The sequence below is a fragment of the Centroberyx affinis genome, unplaced genomic scaffold, assembly GCF_046629955.1.
Source record: "Centroberyx affinis isolate AG114_WGS23_722 - 3 ecotype Tasmania unplaced genomic scaffold, CSIRO-AGI_Caff_v1 ptg002332l_1, whole genome shotgun sequence".
Taxonomy (NCBI): domain Eukaryota; kingdom Metazoa; phylum Chordata; class Actinopteri; order Beryciformes; family Berycidae; genus Centroberyx; species Centroberyx affinis.
In genome coordinates, this window is record NW_027280600.1 from 20,459 (window position 1) to 38,710 (window position 18,252).

Here is an 18,252-nt window from a genome sequence, read left to right on the forward strand (position 1 = left end):
TCCTCCAAGATGACAACGCTCGCCCCCACAGAGCGGGGTTTATCAGAGACTACCTCCAGAATTTGGGAGTAGAGAGAATGGAATGGCCTGCCAACAGTCCTGACCTCAACTCAATTGAACACTTATGGGATCAGCTTGGGCGTGCTGTTCGTGCTAGAGTGACCGACACAACCGCGTTGGCTGACTTGCGACAAATCCTGGTTGAGTGGAATGCCATCCCACAGCAGTGTGTGACCAGGCTGGTGACCAGCATGAGGAGGGGGTGCCAGGCTGTTGTGGCTGTGTATGGTTCTTCCACACGCTACTGAGGCTCCTGACTGTTTGTTAAATGAATAAATTGTAAAATTGCCAATATTTCTTGTTTCTTCCTTGTTACTGATAGACTTAAATCATCCAATCCACCAAACAACACCAAACAAGAGTCAATAGCAACAGCAGAATAAGCTGTTTGGCATTGGCAGAGAAGATTTGACAAATTTTACATGAGCGCAACCCACATACTCAGCTGTGCTGCTCATCCCACAAATGCATGTTCCTTACAAATGAGGCACCATTTAAAAGGGAAATAAACAGGCTTTCCAACGGTATAAAATATATTGCCAAGAAGCATTGTTACAACAGAGAAATAATCTACCAAACACAAATTTCCGAACTTTTTGTTCAATGTTTATATATACACACATATATATATATATATATATATATATATATATATATATATATATATATGTGTGTGTGTGTGTGTGTGTGTGTGTGTGTGTATATATATCTTTTTGCATTGTCTTTTCAAATGTGATTTTAGTGCACTTTCACTTTTTATGTTTTTCATGTCTTTATTTTTCTTTTATTTATGTACAGGACTTTGAATTGCCGATTTGTATGAAATGTGCTATACAAGTAAGATTATTGTAATTATTTGATGTCAGGGGAAATAGATTGCCTATTAAGGGAATTGTGTGTGTGTGTGTGTGTGTGTGTGTGTGTGTGTATGTAACCGGTGAAATTCTGCGTTGTGTGGAAGGTGAAGGAAGGACCCAAAACCAGGATGTCTTTGGACCTGACGTCCGTTTATTCTGACCTAACATGAAATAAAACTAAACAAATCCTCCAAGTGAATATGTCACTCCAGCTCCTCTCCCATAGGGGAACAAAGCAAAAGGGCGAAGCTAACGTCACCACAGGATTGTGGCTTAAACTACGGTATGACGCTACTCAAACATACAGCGGTACTGCAAAACTTAAAAAAATATATATAAAATAAAACACAGTAAACATACCTGACATGAAATAAAACAAAACAAGTGAATATGTCACTCCAGCTCCTACACAAATAAAATTAATGAAGAAAAAAAGGGGTAATGTTTAACGTTTAATGTTTAATGTTTAACTCATACAGTTTTTAGCTAGCAGATTTCGTTGTTAAATATAACTTTATATAAGGGCCAATAAATGACAATCTATAAACTAACAGGTGCATCCAGACTTTATGACAGTATAGATAACAAAAATAGAAATATGAATGATAAGAAACTATAAGATGTATTGTGATAATACAGGAGGAAAAATGACACCCACCTCTCCCATAGAGGCCCACAGCAAAAGGGGAGAGGTGAAGGGGGGACAGGAAGTTTATGGGGGCTAGGAGAAGGAGGGGTGCAGGAGGTGGGGTTCTTACTGTACATACTGTAGCCTATATGACGGCAGAAGTGGCGGTAGAAGAAAACTGTAAGGTATACAAATTAAAATAACAGGTTTAGTGTAATTATACATGTAATAACAACTCTGTTACATGTACATACACGACAGAGAGTGGGAGAGAGAGATATGAAACAGAAATACAAAGTGAGAGAGAGGTATGCTGGTAGGCATTGTTTGCTATTGAGGTATAAAACGTCAGATTGTGCTTGTGTTCAAGTTCAGGTTTGTTTATTTATATAGCCCTTTATCACAAGCATCTCAGAGAACTTTACAGAGAATTAGATCTGATTGATCAAAAATCAGTGATGAAAAAAATGATATCGGACAAGCATAGCGAAAAGCACAAGACAGACAAGAGCAGATTTTAGCAAGACAAACACTATTCTACATAGCCTAACCTTCCCGGCACCACCAGCCTTAGACCCTCGACTGCACACAAGGAAAAACCTTGGTAGGAAAAAAAGTGGAAGAAACCTTGGGCGGGCGGAGGCAAGGAAGGATCCCCCCTGGGACGGCTGAGTGTGCTATGTTCCCAACAGCAACTTCCTATATAAATACTGTCTAAGCTAAGGTAAAAGAATAGACTGTGTCGATCCCAAGCTAACGGTGCTATGGTAAGTCGTACGATCGTCAGAATAAGTTTTGAGTCTGGTTTTGAAGATTTCAACACAATTAGCTTCCCTGACTGTAAGAGGTAGCTGGTTTCAGAGATAGGGAGCTTGGTAGGAGAATGCTGTACTGCCTGCTGATTTTGTCTTGATTCTAGGAACAGTAGGGTAACCAGCGTCCTGCGATCGGAGGGCACAAGGGGGAATATAAGGGATGATGAGGTCGGATAAATACCTGGTGCAAGCCCATGTAAAAATGCTCACAGAAGCAGTGAAGGGAGGTCAGGATGGGAGTAATGTGGTCATAATTCTGGCGGCAGCATTTGTACAAGTTGTAGATTTTTAATACCGCAGTTAGGTAGGCCAGAGAATAAGACATTACAGTAATCAAGTCTTGATGAAACAAAAACGTGTATTAGGGTTTCAGCATCCACCGTATTTAGCAGGGAACACATTTTTGAGATGTTGCGAAGGTGGAAGAATGCTATCTTTGAGAGAGCTGAGTTGAAAGTAACGCCAATATTTTTAACTGTGGACCTCTGGGTAATTAAGCAATCCCCAAAATGTAATTTGGTGAGGGTGAGTCTTTGTGTGCTCTTTCGTCTGTGTGTCAGTACTATTTCTATAGTAATGCCAAATTCAGACAGCAATAGAGTCAAGAGACAAAGCAGACAACGAGAGCCAGATGGAGTGATCAGGATGTTGTACCTGGACCTGAATTAGTATGTAGTATAGACACCTTTTTTTATTTTTAATTTAGCTGATGCTCTCATACCAAGTGGCTGACAATGAGCGAGCAGGTAGGGGTCTTGAGGCTCAAACCTGGCACCTTCTAGTTTTAGGACAGGCTGTCCAAACTGCTGCGGAACAAAAAACTACTTTTAACTGCAAACCCCCTTCCTCCACCCAAGATCAGGTGAGATGAGGTTCCCTTTTTATCCAGTCTATTTCTACCATGGTGGACACTTTCAGATTGACTTTGGTAACTGAGCAAGGGAATAGAGAGAGCAATTTTGGTTGTTTTGGAGTCGATTTGGTTCAGAATGTCCAGCAAGTTCAGTCTGCCCTTTGGGGAACTGAGCAACAGAGTACACCGAGTCACTTTGGGGATCTGTGGCTCTGCTTTCCACACATTGCCCCATCGGCTTGACTGGAACCTTGGCGCTGGAAGTTGAATTCACAGAATCTTCCTTTGGATCTTTAAGTAGCTGCACCACTGAGTAGAATTCAGCGTCTTGGTGGAAGGAAACATTAGCGTAGAGATCGATGGTTGGGTCAACTTCAGTGTTGGTGACAGAGGGGTAGACAGTAGAGACGGTCACAGGTGGCCTCTCAGTTCGCTGGCCTTCACCTCTGATTTCTTCATATTCAGTATTAGCCTTGAAAATAGGAGGAATAAGTTGAATGAAATACTGTGCTAAGCAAAACTATTTTTGGATCCAGCCTCCTTTGAACCAGGCTACATGTACCAACAACTACAGGAGTCACCATGAGGAAGCCACATGTTGAAACTCAATTACTCCTAAGAAGTTGACCTTGGATGTGAACACTAAAACAGTTTATGGGGAAGGTATTCATAGACAATATTTGCTGTCTGTCTAAGGCTCAATGTTTGTTTTAGATACATGAGCTGAGCGCAATCTACACAACTGTCTAAAAACTCTGTAGCTACCGCTCACATTAAGCAACCTTATTTCCTGTAGTTTCCTGTCTGTCTGACACTGGGTTTCACACTAAACGATAAGGCACAAGGCACATCTTGCCAAAACAAACACAGAGAAGGACTTTTTTTTCACTTGACGGTGCTAAAATGGACGACAACGGAGCAGCAACAACAGCTCTACAACATTAAACTCCCACTGTATCGTGGTACAAATTGGATGACACATCAAATAGGCACTTCAATAAGAGTTGACATTTCAATGAGTTTAGCCTCATCTTCCTGTTCTACAGTCCAACGGAAATGTGGTTCAATTAATAGGCCTGTGTGGTGCTGATGAGAGAACTCGACTCATTGACTTTTGCCAGCTCAGATTATAAATCATGTTGTTGAACATCACACACAGCACAAATTAGGACTACACACTATATACACTCATATCAAACATGTTTGATTTTGTCGGCACTCCCAGCTAAATCAGCATAAAGTTGCGTAGTGTGTGCCGAGCTGAAGTAGGCCTCAGTAGGCCTAGGTAATTCAGATTTAACGCAAGGTATGATACCGTAGAAAAGTAGCCTATTGTTTTGACCTGTGGAAGTAAGGGGACAGGGTCTGGAGCTGGTAGGGATTTAGTGTCTTGCTCAAAGACACTTCAGCAGGGAGGATGCTTGCTGACATGGGGCTTGAACCCTGGTCCTCTGGTTGAAGGACAAGCTCTTCAAGCAATAGGCCACCTTGCCACCCCAACCCCTATAGTCCATAAGCAGAGATGCATTTTATAATCTGTATAAAGAAGAATGCAGACGTGTCTGGAGATTCCCATTGGGGATCAAAAACTGATGGGAAGGTATGACCATGAGTATGATGATCTCAAAACTTAACAAATTTGAGAAATTCATTGCTACGTAGCCTGCAGAGGCTGCCGCCGTAGCTTACATGCACTTCAAAAATGTAACTGTCAGAACTGTGATTGGCCCACTTCGTATTTCCTCCTACCTGTATCTGGTTGATGTCCGCTGATAGTGAAGACAACATGGAGCAGATCGAAGAGAAACTAGCTGAGGAGGTTCGCAAATATGTTCATTTGTACGACACCTCATCTCCGAATTATAAAGACTACCAGATGTCACATAATTTGTGATGAGAAATAGCCCAGAAGACAAGCTTCAGAGAGTGTAAACATTACTACTTCTTCTGTTATTACTTCCATGCTAACAACGCACAACACTGCCATCTAGTGTTTCAGTGGTCTACACGCAGAATCACCAACGTAGGAACTATAAATACTCGCACCGCTGTAGGTACCTACTGCATAGCTACAGCAGCAATTTGACGCAGAGGTATAATTTGACCTTTAGACATCAAAACATGCTATTACTATGAGAGATCCATCAGAAGAATATTTAAGAAACACTGCTATGTTGCTATCATAAAGTTAACATTTACCTCCCCAGCATCTTCATGTGGGCTCCCAGCACTGGACACGACCACTGGAAAACATATTGGACAACATGTGTTAATGACCGACTGATGCTTTACTGATGAGATTCATTTAATTTTGCTTCCTTGTGTGTGTGTGTGTGTGTGTGTCTTACTTGATGGTTTTCTTTTAATCCTCCTGTAAAGCATCAGCACGGCCATCATGGTTACCATGACGATTAAACCCACAACAAAATATGGTACACCACCTGACCAAAGAAAGAAAGAAAGAGAGAAAGAAAGAAAGAAAGAAAGAGAGAAAGAAAGAAAGAAAAGAATAAAGAAAAACGAATGGAGGCAAGTCATGAACAAGTCTAACCCTAACCCTATAAAGACAAGGATTATCACTATCATAAAGGTTCATAAATAGTTGTCAGTTCATCACACTTCTGACCACAGTTTCCTCTTCACATTCTCTGCACCCCATGATGTCTATTGTTATAATTTAAAATTTGGCCTTGCAGTAAGTTAGTGAATACCAATACTCTCTGAATTACCTGAAATTTGAGGATACAGTGAAGTGAAGGTAATATCAATATTAATATTGCATTGAAAAATGTAAGTTATGCTCTGAACGGGTATCCAGTTTTAGGGGGCATTCGTTTGCCGTATGCACCACACATTCAAATAATAACAGAATTCAGATGAGCGACTCCATACCAGCTCCTTGTGTTGCTGATAGTTCAGGGCTTGTTGTAGAAAGGTTGGAGTACGATGTAAACACATCAGTAATAGTTTCTGATCCAAACGGAGACATGGTGGAACTGGTCAGAAATGCAGGTGGGAGAGTAGATCCAAGGATGACTGATTTAGGAGTTGTCTTGGGACCTGGAAGGATGGGTGAAAACAATAGATATTATATTTACCAATCAATCAATTATTTGGGCAGATCAATAATCACCTATTGAAGGAAAGGTGATTTGGTAGCATGAAAAATAAGTTACTGGTATAAATACTGGCTTAACTTTCAAAATGAAACAACATCAGTTTGTTATTGAAGAGCATAAACTTACCATCTGTAACTGTAAGATTCACTTCTATAAATGAATCAAGGAAAATCCTCTCCAATCCACAAATGTATTTCTTAGAGTCTGACTTTTGGAGTTTAATGAAAGTCACAAATAAACCTTCTTCTTTGTTAAGTAAGCGTATTCTGTCCTTTCTTTTAGTTTCCCCATAATCTGCTTTGATTATGATGTCTTTGTCTTCACTGCATGGATCATTACAAAGGTACTTCATATATTTTTCTCCACTTGGCCACCAGTCCCAGTCTGAGCATGTGAATGACACATTTTCTCCAACATGGCCCATTACGTTGAGAGGGTTCATCTCCACCATACTCAGAGCTACAAGAGGGAATCAAGGAAACAGTTTAAAATTATTACCTGGAGTTCATCATTCAACATCTCTACAATATAAATGATCATTTGATCAACTGAAGACTGAAGTTACCTGAAATCCTTTTAAAGTTACTATCATTTCTTTTGATTTTGAATAGGTGTCATTCAAATGGTGGATGACTCGAATAAAACTCTTCAATAAAATACATACAGCACATTATTTGGCAATGACAGCGTTAATGCACAAACTAGGTTCAGGCACAGACAGACAGAAGTAACTCACCAGGAAGAAGACAACAGTAAATGTAGATGTTTCTCATAATGACGACTATCAAGGATCGAGTGTTAAGGAATTGTCCAGTACAGTCCAACCAGAGACTCTTTCACTTTGAATGAAGGTCTGTATGTTTTTCAGCTCTAACCGTCTAATATTCAATAACCAGACAACAGTCCCTTCTTCCTTTTTACCATTAAAGCTCCACCCTCTTCCTCTAAACTCTCTCTCTTACACACACACACATACATACACACACAGACACAGTCAGTTTTACTGACCTTTTTTACTCCCCCTTTGGTCTAAACTACACAGTGAATTATTAATTGGGAATAAATCACACCGTACACTTACTGTATGAGCGGAGCTGGTTAGTTTACTTTCAAAATGTGTTTTACTGATTAGATGCTTCAAATTATAATCACTAATATAATACACTCTTTTGGTTGCTTTCAGGTTACTTAGCCTTCACAATCTGTAAAAACAATGTATTCAATTTACAAACTAACCTCAACCATCAACCATTATTCCAACATGTGTAAAATTATACTAGTATGTATAAAATTGATAAAATCAATGTAATGTAATTAATCTGATTACATGTTTTTGTCAGTAAGTGTAAAGGATTACAATATTACAATTACTATTACTTTGTAGGATAAAATAATCAGGCCAGTATAATCCCATTACATGTAATCTATTTCTCCCCAAATCTGCCTTTAAGTCCACATGACTGGAGAAATGAAAGTAGAACATTAAAATGTAAGGCAGTGTGTGACAGGAGGGTTGATCAGGCCAAACAGGACGGTTACTTGGAACTAGCTCTATGGAGGTTTGAGGTGAAAAAGGAAACAAAATGGCCACTAACAACAGCATGTGTGATCTGAAGTGGATGAACTTGTTGCTGTGTATTCAAAACCACAGGAGCTCAACATGAACTGTGGTTGGCCACATGCAAGTGAGACCTACAGGAACTTGATCTTGAGTTTAGCAGTTTGTTTTGTACTGCAACTGATGGCTGATGTGTAGAAAATGTTTTGTGACCCTGGGAGACCTAAACACATCGCTAATAATATTGTTGAAAATGTCTAAATACAGGAAGATCAACGGCAAAACATAAAAAACAAGCTTTAATGAATACCTAAACATTTTGGAAACCCATGATATTCATTCTAGAAAAATATCAAACAGTAGCAGTGAAAACTCAATAGCTTTTCAATTACAAGCAACTTTTGTATGAGTTTGTGGAATAAACAAAGAGTGTAATTTCTTACTAGCAAATTAATTTAGAATGAATTTGCTTCCTTTTTAAAGAACATCACATCACACACCCTCATTCCCACACACGTCCATTGTAAAACAAGTATGCATACTTGTATGTTTATGTGCATGCATCCATATATATGAGGCAGTGCTTGTATCTGTTCACACACATCTCTTTGTGTGTGTGTGTGTATGTGTGGTCTCTCATGTCGGGTTAAAGCCTCTTGCTGGGTGTTACAGTGCTGTAGGTCTCCTCCATGGTGGTTTGGTTCAGACTTTGATAGATGGATTCTGGAACTGCATCCTGAGAAAATCAAGAATATTATCCAAAGTAGGAGAATAGAGAGAGAACACAGCTTGGAAATGGATAGTACAGTAATTCTGTGTAGCTAAATGATAAACACATACATGGCATACTCTCTCAGAGGGTGTGACAGTGCTATAGACTTGGTCCTGATCCTTAGTGACTGGGCTGAGGGTTTGATAGATGCTGTCTGGACCTGCAGTCTGTGGAAACATAACATGACTGTTGCCTGATATCCAGACTAGTATATAGGTCATTCTTTACTGGGATGATGTGGTATGATGGTGATGCAATAGCCTCTTGATGGAAAAAAGAAAAGGGAGAAGAAAAAGTTTCCTCCAAAGTTTACATGCATAAGAATAAAAATCCAGTTGAAACTAGTTTGATCAACCAGGCGAGGTGAATAAAAACACTTTGTTTTTTGATGTGGTCTAATTCCATTCAGCTATAAACAGTTGGCTCTGTTACCTCTGCATTGTTCTCCATGTCTGTGTTTGTCCTCAAGTCTGAGAAAACGAAAGGAAGAATGAGTGACTGAATAAGTGACTGTTGCATTTGTATGTTGTTGTTTTTAACTAATTGATTGGTTGACCGGCTGATCGATTGATTGATTGATTGATTGATTGATAAATGAGTTGTATACAAAGAGAAGTGACAGGTCAGAGTCCGTTCCACTCACCAGATGATCCGGTTCTTGGTTTGTAGAAGAGCAGCATGATGATCCCCGTCAGCAACACTACTCCAACCAGACTGACACACAGCACTACAGTGACCACTGAAGAAGAAACACTATGACAATCACTACTACAGAACCTGTGACATAATATAATATGGTATATATATTTTCAAACAGAGGGAAACATCGACAATCTTTGTGAGTGAGGAAGTGAGTGAATTAAAGAAGTGGGGATGGAAGGAGGAAAGGATGGAACATAGTGATTGAGAGAATATGGATCCTTTCAGACAGTTGGAGACCAAAGCTTTATTAGGAGGCTGGGCCCATAGACCTGGCAGCCTATTGATATTGTACGCTCTCTTTTTACTGAATATCCAGATTTCACCAAAATTGCCCACAGGCATCTTCATACTCTCTTTCAAAAACGAACTATAAGGCTTGTTGATATCTGCAAAATGTAAATGTCTTAATGTAAACAATACTGTGCACATCTACTGTAAACTCTCACTTAATATGAGTCTGATACTGCTCTGCCTCGTCTTTGTTGCCATTGCACCACACATTCAAATAAATATAGAATTCAGATGAGCGACTCCATACCAGCTCCTTGTGTTGCTGATAGTTCAGAGCTTGTTGTAGAAAGGTTGGGGTACAATGTAAACACATCAGTAATAGTTTCTGATCCAAACGGAGACATGGTGGAACTGGTCAGAAATGCAGGTGGGAGAGTAGATCCAAGGATGACTGATTTAGGAGTTGTCTTGGGACCTGGAAGCATGGGTGAAAACAATAGATATTATATTTACTAATCAACCAATTATTTGGGCAGATCATTAATCACCTATTGAAGGAAAGGTGATTTGGTAGCATGAAAAATAAGTTACTGGTATAATTACTGGATTAACTTGAAAAATGAAACAACATCAGTTTGTTATTGAAGAGCATGAACTTACCATCTGTAACTTTAACATTCACTTCTATATATGAATCATAACCAGTCCTCTCCAATCCACAAATGTATTTCTTAGAGTCTGACTTTCGGAGTTGAAAGAAAGTCACAAATAAACCTTCTTCTTTGTTAATTAAGTGTATTCTGTCCTTTCCTTTAGTTTCCCCACGTGCTGCTTTGATTATGATGTCTTTATCTTCGTTGCATGGATCATTACAAAGGTACTTTACATTATTTCTTTCGCTTGCCCAAACGTCCCAGTTTGAGCATGTGAATGTCACATTTTCTCCAACATGGCCCACTATGTTGAGAGGTTTCATCTCCACAATACTCAGAGCTACAAGAGGGAATCAAGGAAACAGTTTAACAATATTACCTGGAGTTCATCATTCATCATCTCTACAATATAGACGATAATTTGGTCAACTGAAGTTATCTGAAATCCTTTAAAAGGTTCTATAACTTCTTTTAATTTTGAATAGCTGTCATTCTATTCAAATGGTGGATGATTCATTTTTGGAATAAATACATACAGCACATTATTTGGCAATGACAGCGTTAATGCACAAACTAGGTTCAGGCACAGACAGACAGAAGTAACTCACCAGGAAGAAGACAACAGTAAATGTAGATGTTTCTCATAATGACGACTATCAAGGATCGAGTGTTAAGGAATTGTCCAGTACAGTCCAACCAGAGTCTCTTTCACTTTGAATGAAGGTCTGTATGTTTTTTATCTCTAACCGTCTAATATTCAATAACCAGACAACAGTCTTCTTCTTTTTTACCATTAAAGCTCCACCCTCTTCCTCTCAACTCTCTCTCTCTCTCTATCTCTCTCTCTCTCTCTCACACACACACACACACAAACACACACAGTCAGTTTTACTGACCTCTTTACACATCCTTTGCTTTTAGTATCATAACTCTGACTTCATACATAGTGCATCACAACAGGTCTAAACTACAGGAGTGAATTATGAATTGGGAATAAATCACACTGTACACTTACTGTATAAGAACAGCTGGTTCTCAGGTCAGTATAATTCCATTACATGTAATCTCTTTCTCCCCAAATCTGCTTTTAAGTGCACATGACTGGAGAAATGAAAGTAGAACATTAAAATGTAAGGAAGTGTGTGACAGGAGGGTTGATCAGGCCAAACAGGACGGTTACTTGGAACTAGCTCTATGGAGGTTTGCAGTGAAAAAGGAAACAAAATGGCCACTAACAACAGCATGTGATCTGAAGTGGATGAACTTGTTGCTGTGTATTCAAAACCAGAGGAGCTCAACATGAACTGTGGTTGGCCACATGCAAGTGAGACCAACAGGAACTTGATCTTGAGTTTATCAGTTTGTTTTGTACTGCAACTGATGGCTGATGTGTAGAAAATGTTTTGTGACCCTGGGAGACCTAAACACATCGCTAATAATGTTGTTGAAAATGTCTAAATACAGGAAGATCAACGGCAAAACATAAAAAACAAGCTTTAATGAATACCTAAACATTTTGGAAACCCATGATATTCATTCTAGAAAAATATCAAACAGTAGCAGTGAAAACTCAATAGCTTTTCAATTACAAGCAACTTTTGTATGAGTTTGTGGAATAAACAAAGAGTGTAATTTCTTACTAGCAAATTAATTTAGAATGAATTTGCTTCCTTTTTAAAGAACATCACATCACACACCCTCATTCCCACACACGTCCATTGTAAAACAAGTATGCATACTTGTATGTTTATGTGCATGCATCCATATATATGAGGCAGTGCTTGTATCTGTTCACACACATCTCTTTGTGTGTGTGTGTGTATGTGTGGTCTCTCATGTCGGGTTAAAGCCTCTTGCTGGGTGTTACAGTGCTGTAGGTCTCCTCCATGGTGGTTTGGTTCAGACTTTGATAGATGGATTCTGGAACTGCATCCTGAGAAAATAAGAATATTATCCAAAGTAGGAGAATAGAGAGAGAACACAGCTTGGAAATGGATAGTACAGTAATTCTGTGTAGCTAAATGATAAACACATACATGGCATACTCTCTCAGAGGGTGTGACAGTGCTGTAGACTTGGTCCTGATCCTTAGTGACTGGGCTGAGGGTTTGATAGATGCTGTCTGGACCTGCAGTCTGTGGAAACATAACATGACTGTTGCCTGATATCCAGACTAGTATATAGGTCATTCTTTACTGGGATGATGTGGTATGATGGTGATGCAATAGCCTCTTGATGGAAAAAAGAAAAGGGAGAAGAAAAAGTTTCCTCCAAAGTTTACATGCATAAGAATAAAAATCCAGTTGAAACTAGTTTGATCAACCAGGCGAGGTGAATAAAAACACTTTGTTTTTTGATGTGGTCTAATTCCATTCAGCTATAAACAGTTGGCTCTGTTACCTCTGCATTGTTCTTCATGTCTGTGTTTGTCCTCAAGCCTGAGAAAACAAAAGGAAGAATGAGTGACTGAATAAGTGACTGTTGCATTTGCATGTTCTTGTTTTTAATTAATTGATTGGTTGACCGGCTGATTGATTGATTGATTGATTGATTGATTGATAAATGAGTTGTATACAAAGAGAAGTGACAGGTCAGAGTCCGTTCCACTCACCAGATGATCCGGTTCTTGGTTTGTAGAAGGGCAGCATGATGATCCCCGTCAGCAACACTACTCCAACCAGACTGACACACAGCACTACAGTGACCACTGAAGAAGAAACACTATGACAATCACTACTACAGAACCTGTGACATAATATAATATGGTATATATATTTTCAAACAGAGGGAAACATCGACAATCTTTGTGAGTGAGGAAGTGAGTGAATTAAAGAAGTGGGGATGGAAGGAGGAAAGGATGGAACATAGTGATTGAGAGAATATGGATCCTTTCAGAAAGTTGGAGACCAAAGCTTTATTAGGAGGCTGGGCCCATAGACCTGGCAGCCTATTGATATTGTACGCTTTCTTTTTACTGCATATCCAGATTTCACCAAAATTGCCCACAGGCATCTTCATACTCTCTTTCAGGAATGATCTGCAAAATGTAAATGTCTTAATGTAAACAACACTGTGCACATCTACTGTAAACTCTAACCTAATATGAGTCCAATACTCATGAAAATTAAATGAGATCTTCGGTAGATATTGTAGATGACCTGTATGTAGTTTCATCATGATATCTCAAAAAATAAAAATTTAGCTGTCATGTATTCAATGGAAGTCAATGGGAAGTTGGAGCATATTCACATTTTTTTTTTTATGAATGTAACCATTTCATCTAGACACACAAACGAAGCTGACAGTGAAAATGCGCAGACCGAAACATTTAATGGAAGACCAATCAAACAATCAAACCCTGGTAATCCTCCTGTAAAGCATCAAGTCATGAAAAAGCTAACTAGTCTGACACTGCTCTGTCTCATCTTTGTTGCCATTGCACCACACATTCAAATAAATACAGAATTCAGATGAGCGACTCCATACCAGCTCCTTGTGTTGCTGATAGTTCAGAGCTTGTTGTAGAAAGGTTGGGGTACAATGGCGACATGGTCGACCCAAGGATGGCTGAAAACAATAGATATTATAGTTACTAGTCAATCAATTATTTGGCCAGATCAATAATCACCTATTGAAGGAAAGGTGATTTGGTGACATGAAAAATAAGTTGCTGGTATAAATACTGGCTTTACTTTCAAAATGAACAACATCAGTTTGTTATTGAAGAGCATAAACTTACCATCTGTAACTTTAAGATTCACTTCTATATATGAATCATAGCCAATCCTCTCCAATCCACAAATGTATTTCTTAGAGTCTGACTTTTGGAGTTTAAAGAAAGTCACAAATAAACCTTTTTTGTTAAGTAAGCCTATTCTGTCCTTTCTTTTAGTTTTCCCATATTCTGCTTTGATTATGATGTCTTTGTCTTCATTGCATGGATCATTACAAAGGTACTTTATATTTTTTACTCCGCTTGTCCACCCGTCCCAGTCTGAGCATGTGAATGACACATTTTCTCCAACATGGCCCACTATGTTGACAGGTTTCATCTCCACAATACTCAGAGCTACAAGAGGGAATCAAGGAAACAGTTTAAAATTATTACCTGGAGTTCATCATTCAACATCTCTACAATATAAACGATCATTTGGTCAACTGAAGTTATCTGAAATCCTTTAAAAGGTTCTATAATTTCTTTTAAATTTGAATAGGTGTCACTCTTTTCAAATGGTGGATGATTCATTTTGGAATAAAAACATGCAGCACATTATTTGGCAATGACAGCGTTTATGCACAAACTAGGTTCAGGCACAGACAGACAGAAGTAACTCACCAGGAAGAAGACAACAGTAAATGTAGATGTTTCTCATAATGACGACTATCAAGGATCGAGTGTTAAGGAATTGTCCAGTACAGTCCAACCAGAGACTCTTTCACTTTGAATGAAGGTCTGTATGTTTTTCCAACTCTAACCTAATAACTATATCTCAATAACCAGACAACAGTCCCTTCTTCCTTTTTTACCATTAAAGCTCCACCCTCTTCATCTCAACCTCTCTCTCTCTCTCTCTCTCTCTCTCTCTCACTCTCACACACACACACACACACACACACACACACACACACACACACACACACACACACACACACACACTGTCAGTTTTACTGACCTCTTTACTCACCCTTTGCTTTAGTATCATAACTCTGACTTCATACAAAGTGCATCCTGTTACCAACAGGTCTAAACTACAGGAGTGAATTATGAATTGTGAATAAATAACACCATACTCTTATTGTATAAGAACAGCTGGGGAGGTCACTTTCACTGTATTGTATCTCATTGACTTCACATGGTAATATAATCAATAACATAATCCACTGGAACATCCAAACTCTGTACTGTATTGTTACTGCGTTAATGTTACTTGGAACTAGCTCTATGGAGGTTTGCAGTGAAAAAGGAAACAAAATGGCCACTAACAACAGCATGTGTGATCTGAAGTGGATGAACTTGTTGCTGTGTATTCAAAACCACAGGAGCTCAACATGAACTGTGGCCACATGCAAGTGAGACCAACAGGAACTTCTTCTTGAGTATAGCAGTTTGTTTTGTACTGCAGCTGATGGCTGATGTGTAAAAAATATTTTGTAACATAACAAAGCCATAACAAAATTCAACCAATTTGAGCCGTCTGTCCATAAGCATACACATCAGTTAAATGTTTGATGCAACAATGTCATAAAACCAGCAGTTAAAAAAATATGTTTAACTCACCAGTGCCGTTCACTTTAAGACCAAATCCATCCTCCTGTCCTTTTGGATAAATTGTTCAGTGACCCGGTCATAAAGTTGATTCTTTGCTTTCAAATCCAAAAGGAGTTCCTTTTCCTTATCGTCCCCAGTTGCTAAAATGCCATAGCATCCAGATTTTCGGGTGTTGGACATCCTTTTTTCTTTCTTATCTCTAGCTTTTCACTAAAGGTTCGCCTGCAGAAAGGCGATGATAATAATTCCACGATGTCAGACTTTTCTCCATTTGCTGCCATTTTCACTACGCTAGCTAAACCGCGCGCTGAGATAGCGATTGCGTTCAGCTAACAGACCCTGCGTGGCGATGATGCAATAGGGCATTCGAGAATACCCCGAGGCTGTGGGAAAATCTGAAAGACAGTGCTGTAGGTCTCCTCCATGGTGGCTTGGTTCAGACTTTGATAGATCTACACGCAGAATCACCAACGTAGGAACTATAAATGCTCGCACCGTTGTAGGTACCTACTGCATAGCTACAGCAGCAGTTCGACACAGAGGTATAATTTGACCTTTAGACATCAAAACATGCTATTACTATGAGAGATCCATCAGAAGATTATTTAAGAAACACTGCTATGTTGCTATCATAAAGTTAACATTTACCTCCCCAGCATCTTCATGTGGGCTCCCAGCACTGGACACGACCACTGGAAAACATATTGGAAAACATGTGTTAATGACCGACTGATGCTTTACTGATGAGATTCATTTCATTTTGCTTCCTTGTGTGTGTGTGTTTGTGTGTGTGTGTGTGTGTGTGTGTGTGTGTCTTACTTGATGGTTTTCTGGTAATCCTCCTGTAAAGCATCAGCACGGCCATCAATAACAAGGTTACCATGACAATTAAACCCACAACCAAATATGGTACACCTCCTGACCAAAGAAAGAAAGAAAGAGAGGAAGGAAGAAAGAAAAACGAATGGAGGCAAGTCATGGACAAGCATAACCCTAACCCTGTAAAAATAAGGATCATCAGTACACTGTAAGTTTCATAAATAGTTGTCAGTTCATCACACTTCTGACCACAGTTTCCTCTTCACATTCTCTGCACCCCATGATGTCTACTGTTATAATTTAAAACTTGGCCTTGCAGTAAGTCAGTGAATACCATTACTCTCTGAATGACCTGAAACTTGAGGATACAAGTGAAGTTATGCTCTGTTCAGGTATCAGGTTTTAGGGGGCGTTCGTTTGCTGTATGTGCACCACACATTCAAATAAATACAGAATTCAGATGAGCGACTCCATACCAGCTCCTTGTGTTGCTGATAGTTCAGAGCTTGTTGTAGAAAGGTTGGGGTACGATGTAAACACATCAGTAATATTTTCTGATACAAACAGAGACATGGTGGAACTGGTCAGAAATGCAAGTGGGAGAGTAGATCCAAGGATGACTGATTTAGGAGTTGTCTTAGGATCTGGAAGCATGGGTGAAAACAATAGATATTATATTTACTAATCAATCAATTATTTGGGCAGATCCATAATCACCCATTGAAGGAATGGTGATTTGATATCATGAAAAATATTTGTTTTGAATAAATTCAAAATGAAACAACATGAGTTTGTTACTGAAGAGCATACACTTACCATCTGTAACTTTAAGATTCACTTCTATATATGAATCATAGCCAGTCCTCTGCAATCCACAAATGTATTTCTTAGAGTCTGACTTTTGGAGTTTAAAGAAAGTCACAAATAAACCTTCTCTTTTGTTAATTAAGCGTATTCTTTTAGTTTCCCCAGGTGCTGCTTTGATTATGACTTTACATTATTTCTTTCACTTGTCCAAACGTCCCAGTTTGAGCATCTGAATTCCACAGTTTCTCCAACATGGCCCACTATGTTGAGAGGTTTCATCTCCACAATACTCAGAGCTACAAGAGGGAATCAAGGAAACAGTTTAACAATATTACCTGGAGTTCATCATTCATCATCTCTACAATATAGATGATCATTTGGTCAACTGAAGTTATCTGAAATCCTTTAAAAGGTTCTATAACTTCTTTTAAATTTGAAAAGGTGTCATTCTATTCAAATGGTGGATGATTCATTTTGGAATATATACAGTATATAGTATCATAACTCTGATTCATACATAGTGCATCACAACAGGTCTAAACTACAGGAGTGAATTATGAATTGGGAATAAATCACACCGTACACTTACTGTATAAGAACAGCTGGTTCTCAGGTTAGTATAATCCCATTACATGTAATCTATTTCTCCCCAAATCTGCTTTTAAGTGCACATGACTGGAGAAATGAAAGTCTAACATTAAAATGTAAGGCAGTGTGTGACAGGAGGGTTGATCAGGCCAAACAGGACGGTTACTTGGAACTAGCTCTATGGAGGTTTGCAGTGAAAAAGGAAACAAAATGGCCACTAACAACAGCATGTGTGATCTGAAGTGGATGAACTTGTTGCTGTGTATTCAAAACCAGAGGAGCTCAACATGAACTGTGGTTGGCCACATGCAAGTGAGACCAACAGGAACTTGATCTTGAGTTTATCAGTTTGTCTTGTACTGCAACTGATGGCTGATGTGTAGAAAATGTTTTGTGACCCTGGGAGACCTAAACACATCGCTAATAATGTTGTTGAAAATTTCAGTACAGGAAGATCAACGGCAAAACATAAAAAACAAGCTTTTATGAATACCTAAACATTTTGGAAACCCATGATATTC

General features: G+C 38.9%; 1 long non-coding RNA gene across 1 annotated transcript; it reads right to left on the bottom strand.

Moving 5' to 3' along the window:
• Positions 1–3,602: 3,602 nt before the first annotated feature.
• On the bottom strand, positions 3,603–16,423 carry LOC139655802 (uncharacterized). The gene is made up of 3 exons (XR_011696081.1): positions 16,337–16,423; positions 16,166–16,209; positions 3,603–3,685 (listed from the first exon to the last, which is right to left on the bottom strand). It is a non-coding gene; the product is annotated as an uncharacterized lncRNA (long non-coding RNA).
• Positions 16,424–18,252: the final 1,829 nt, after the last annotated feature.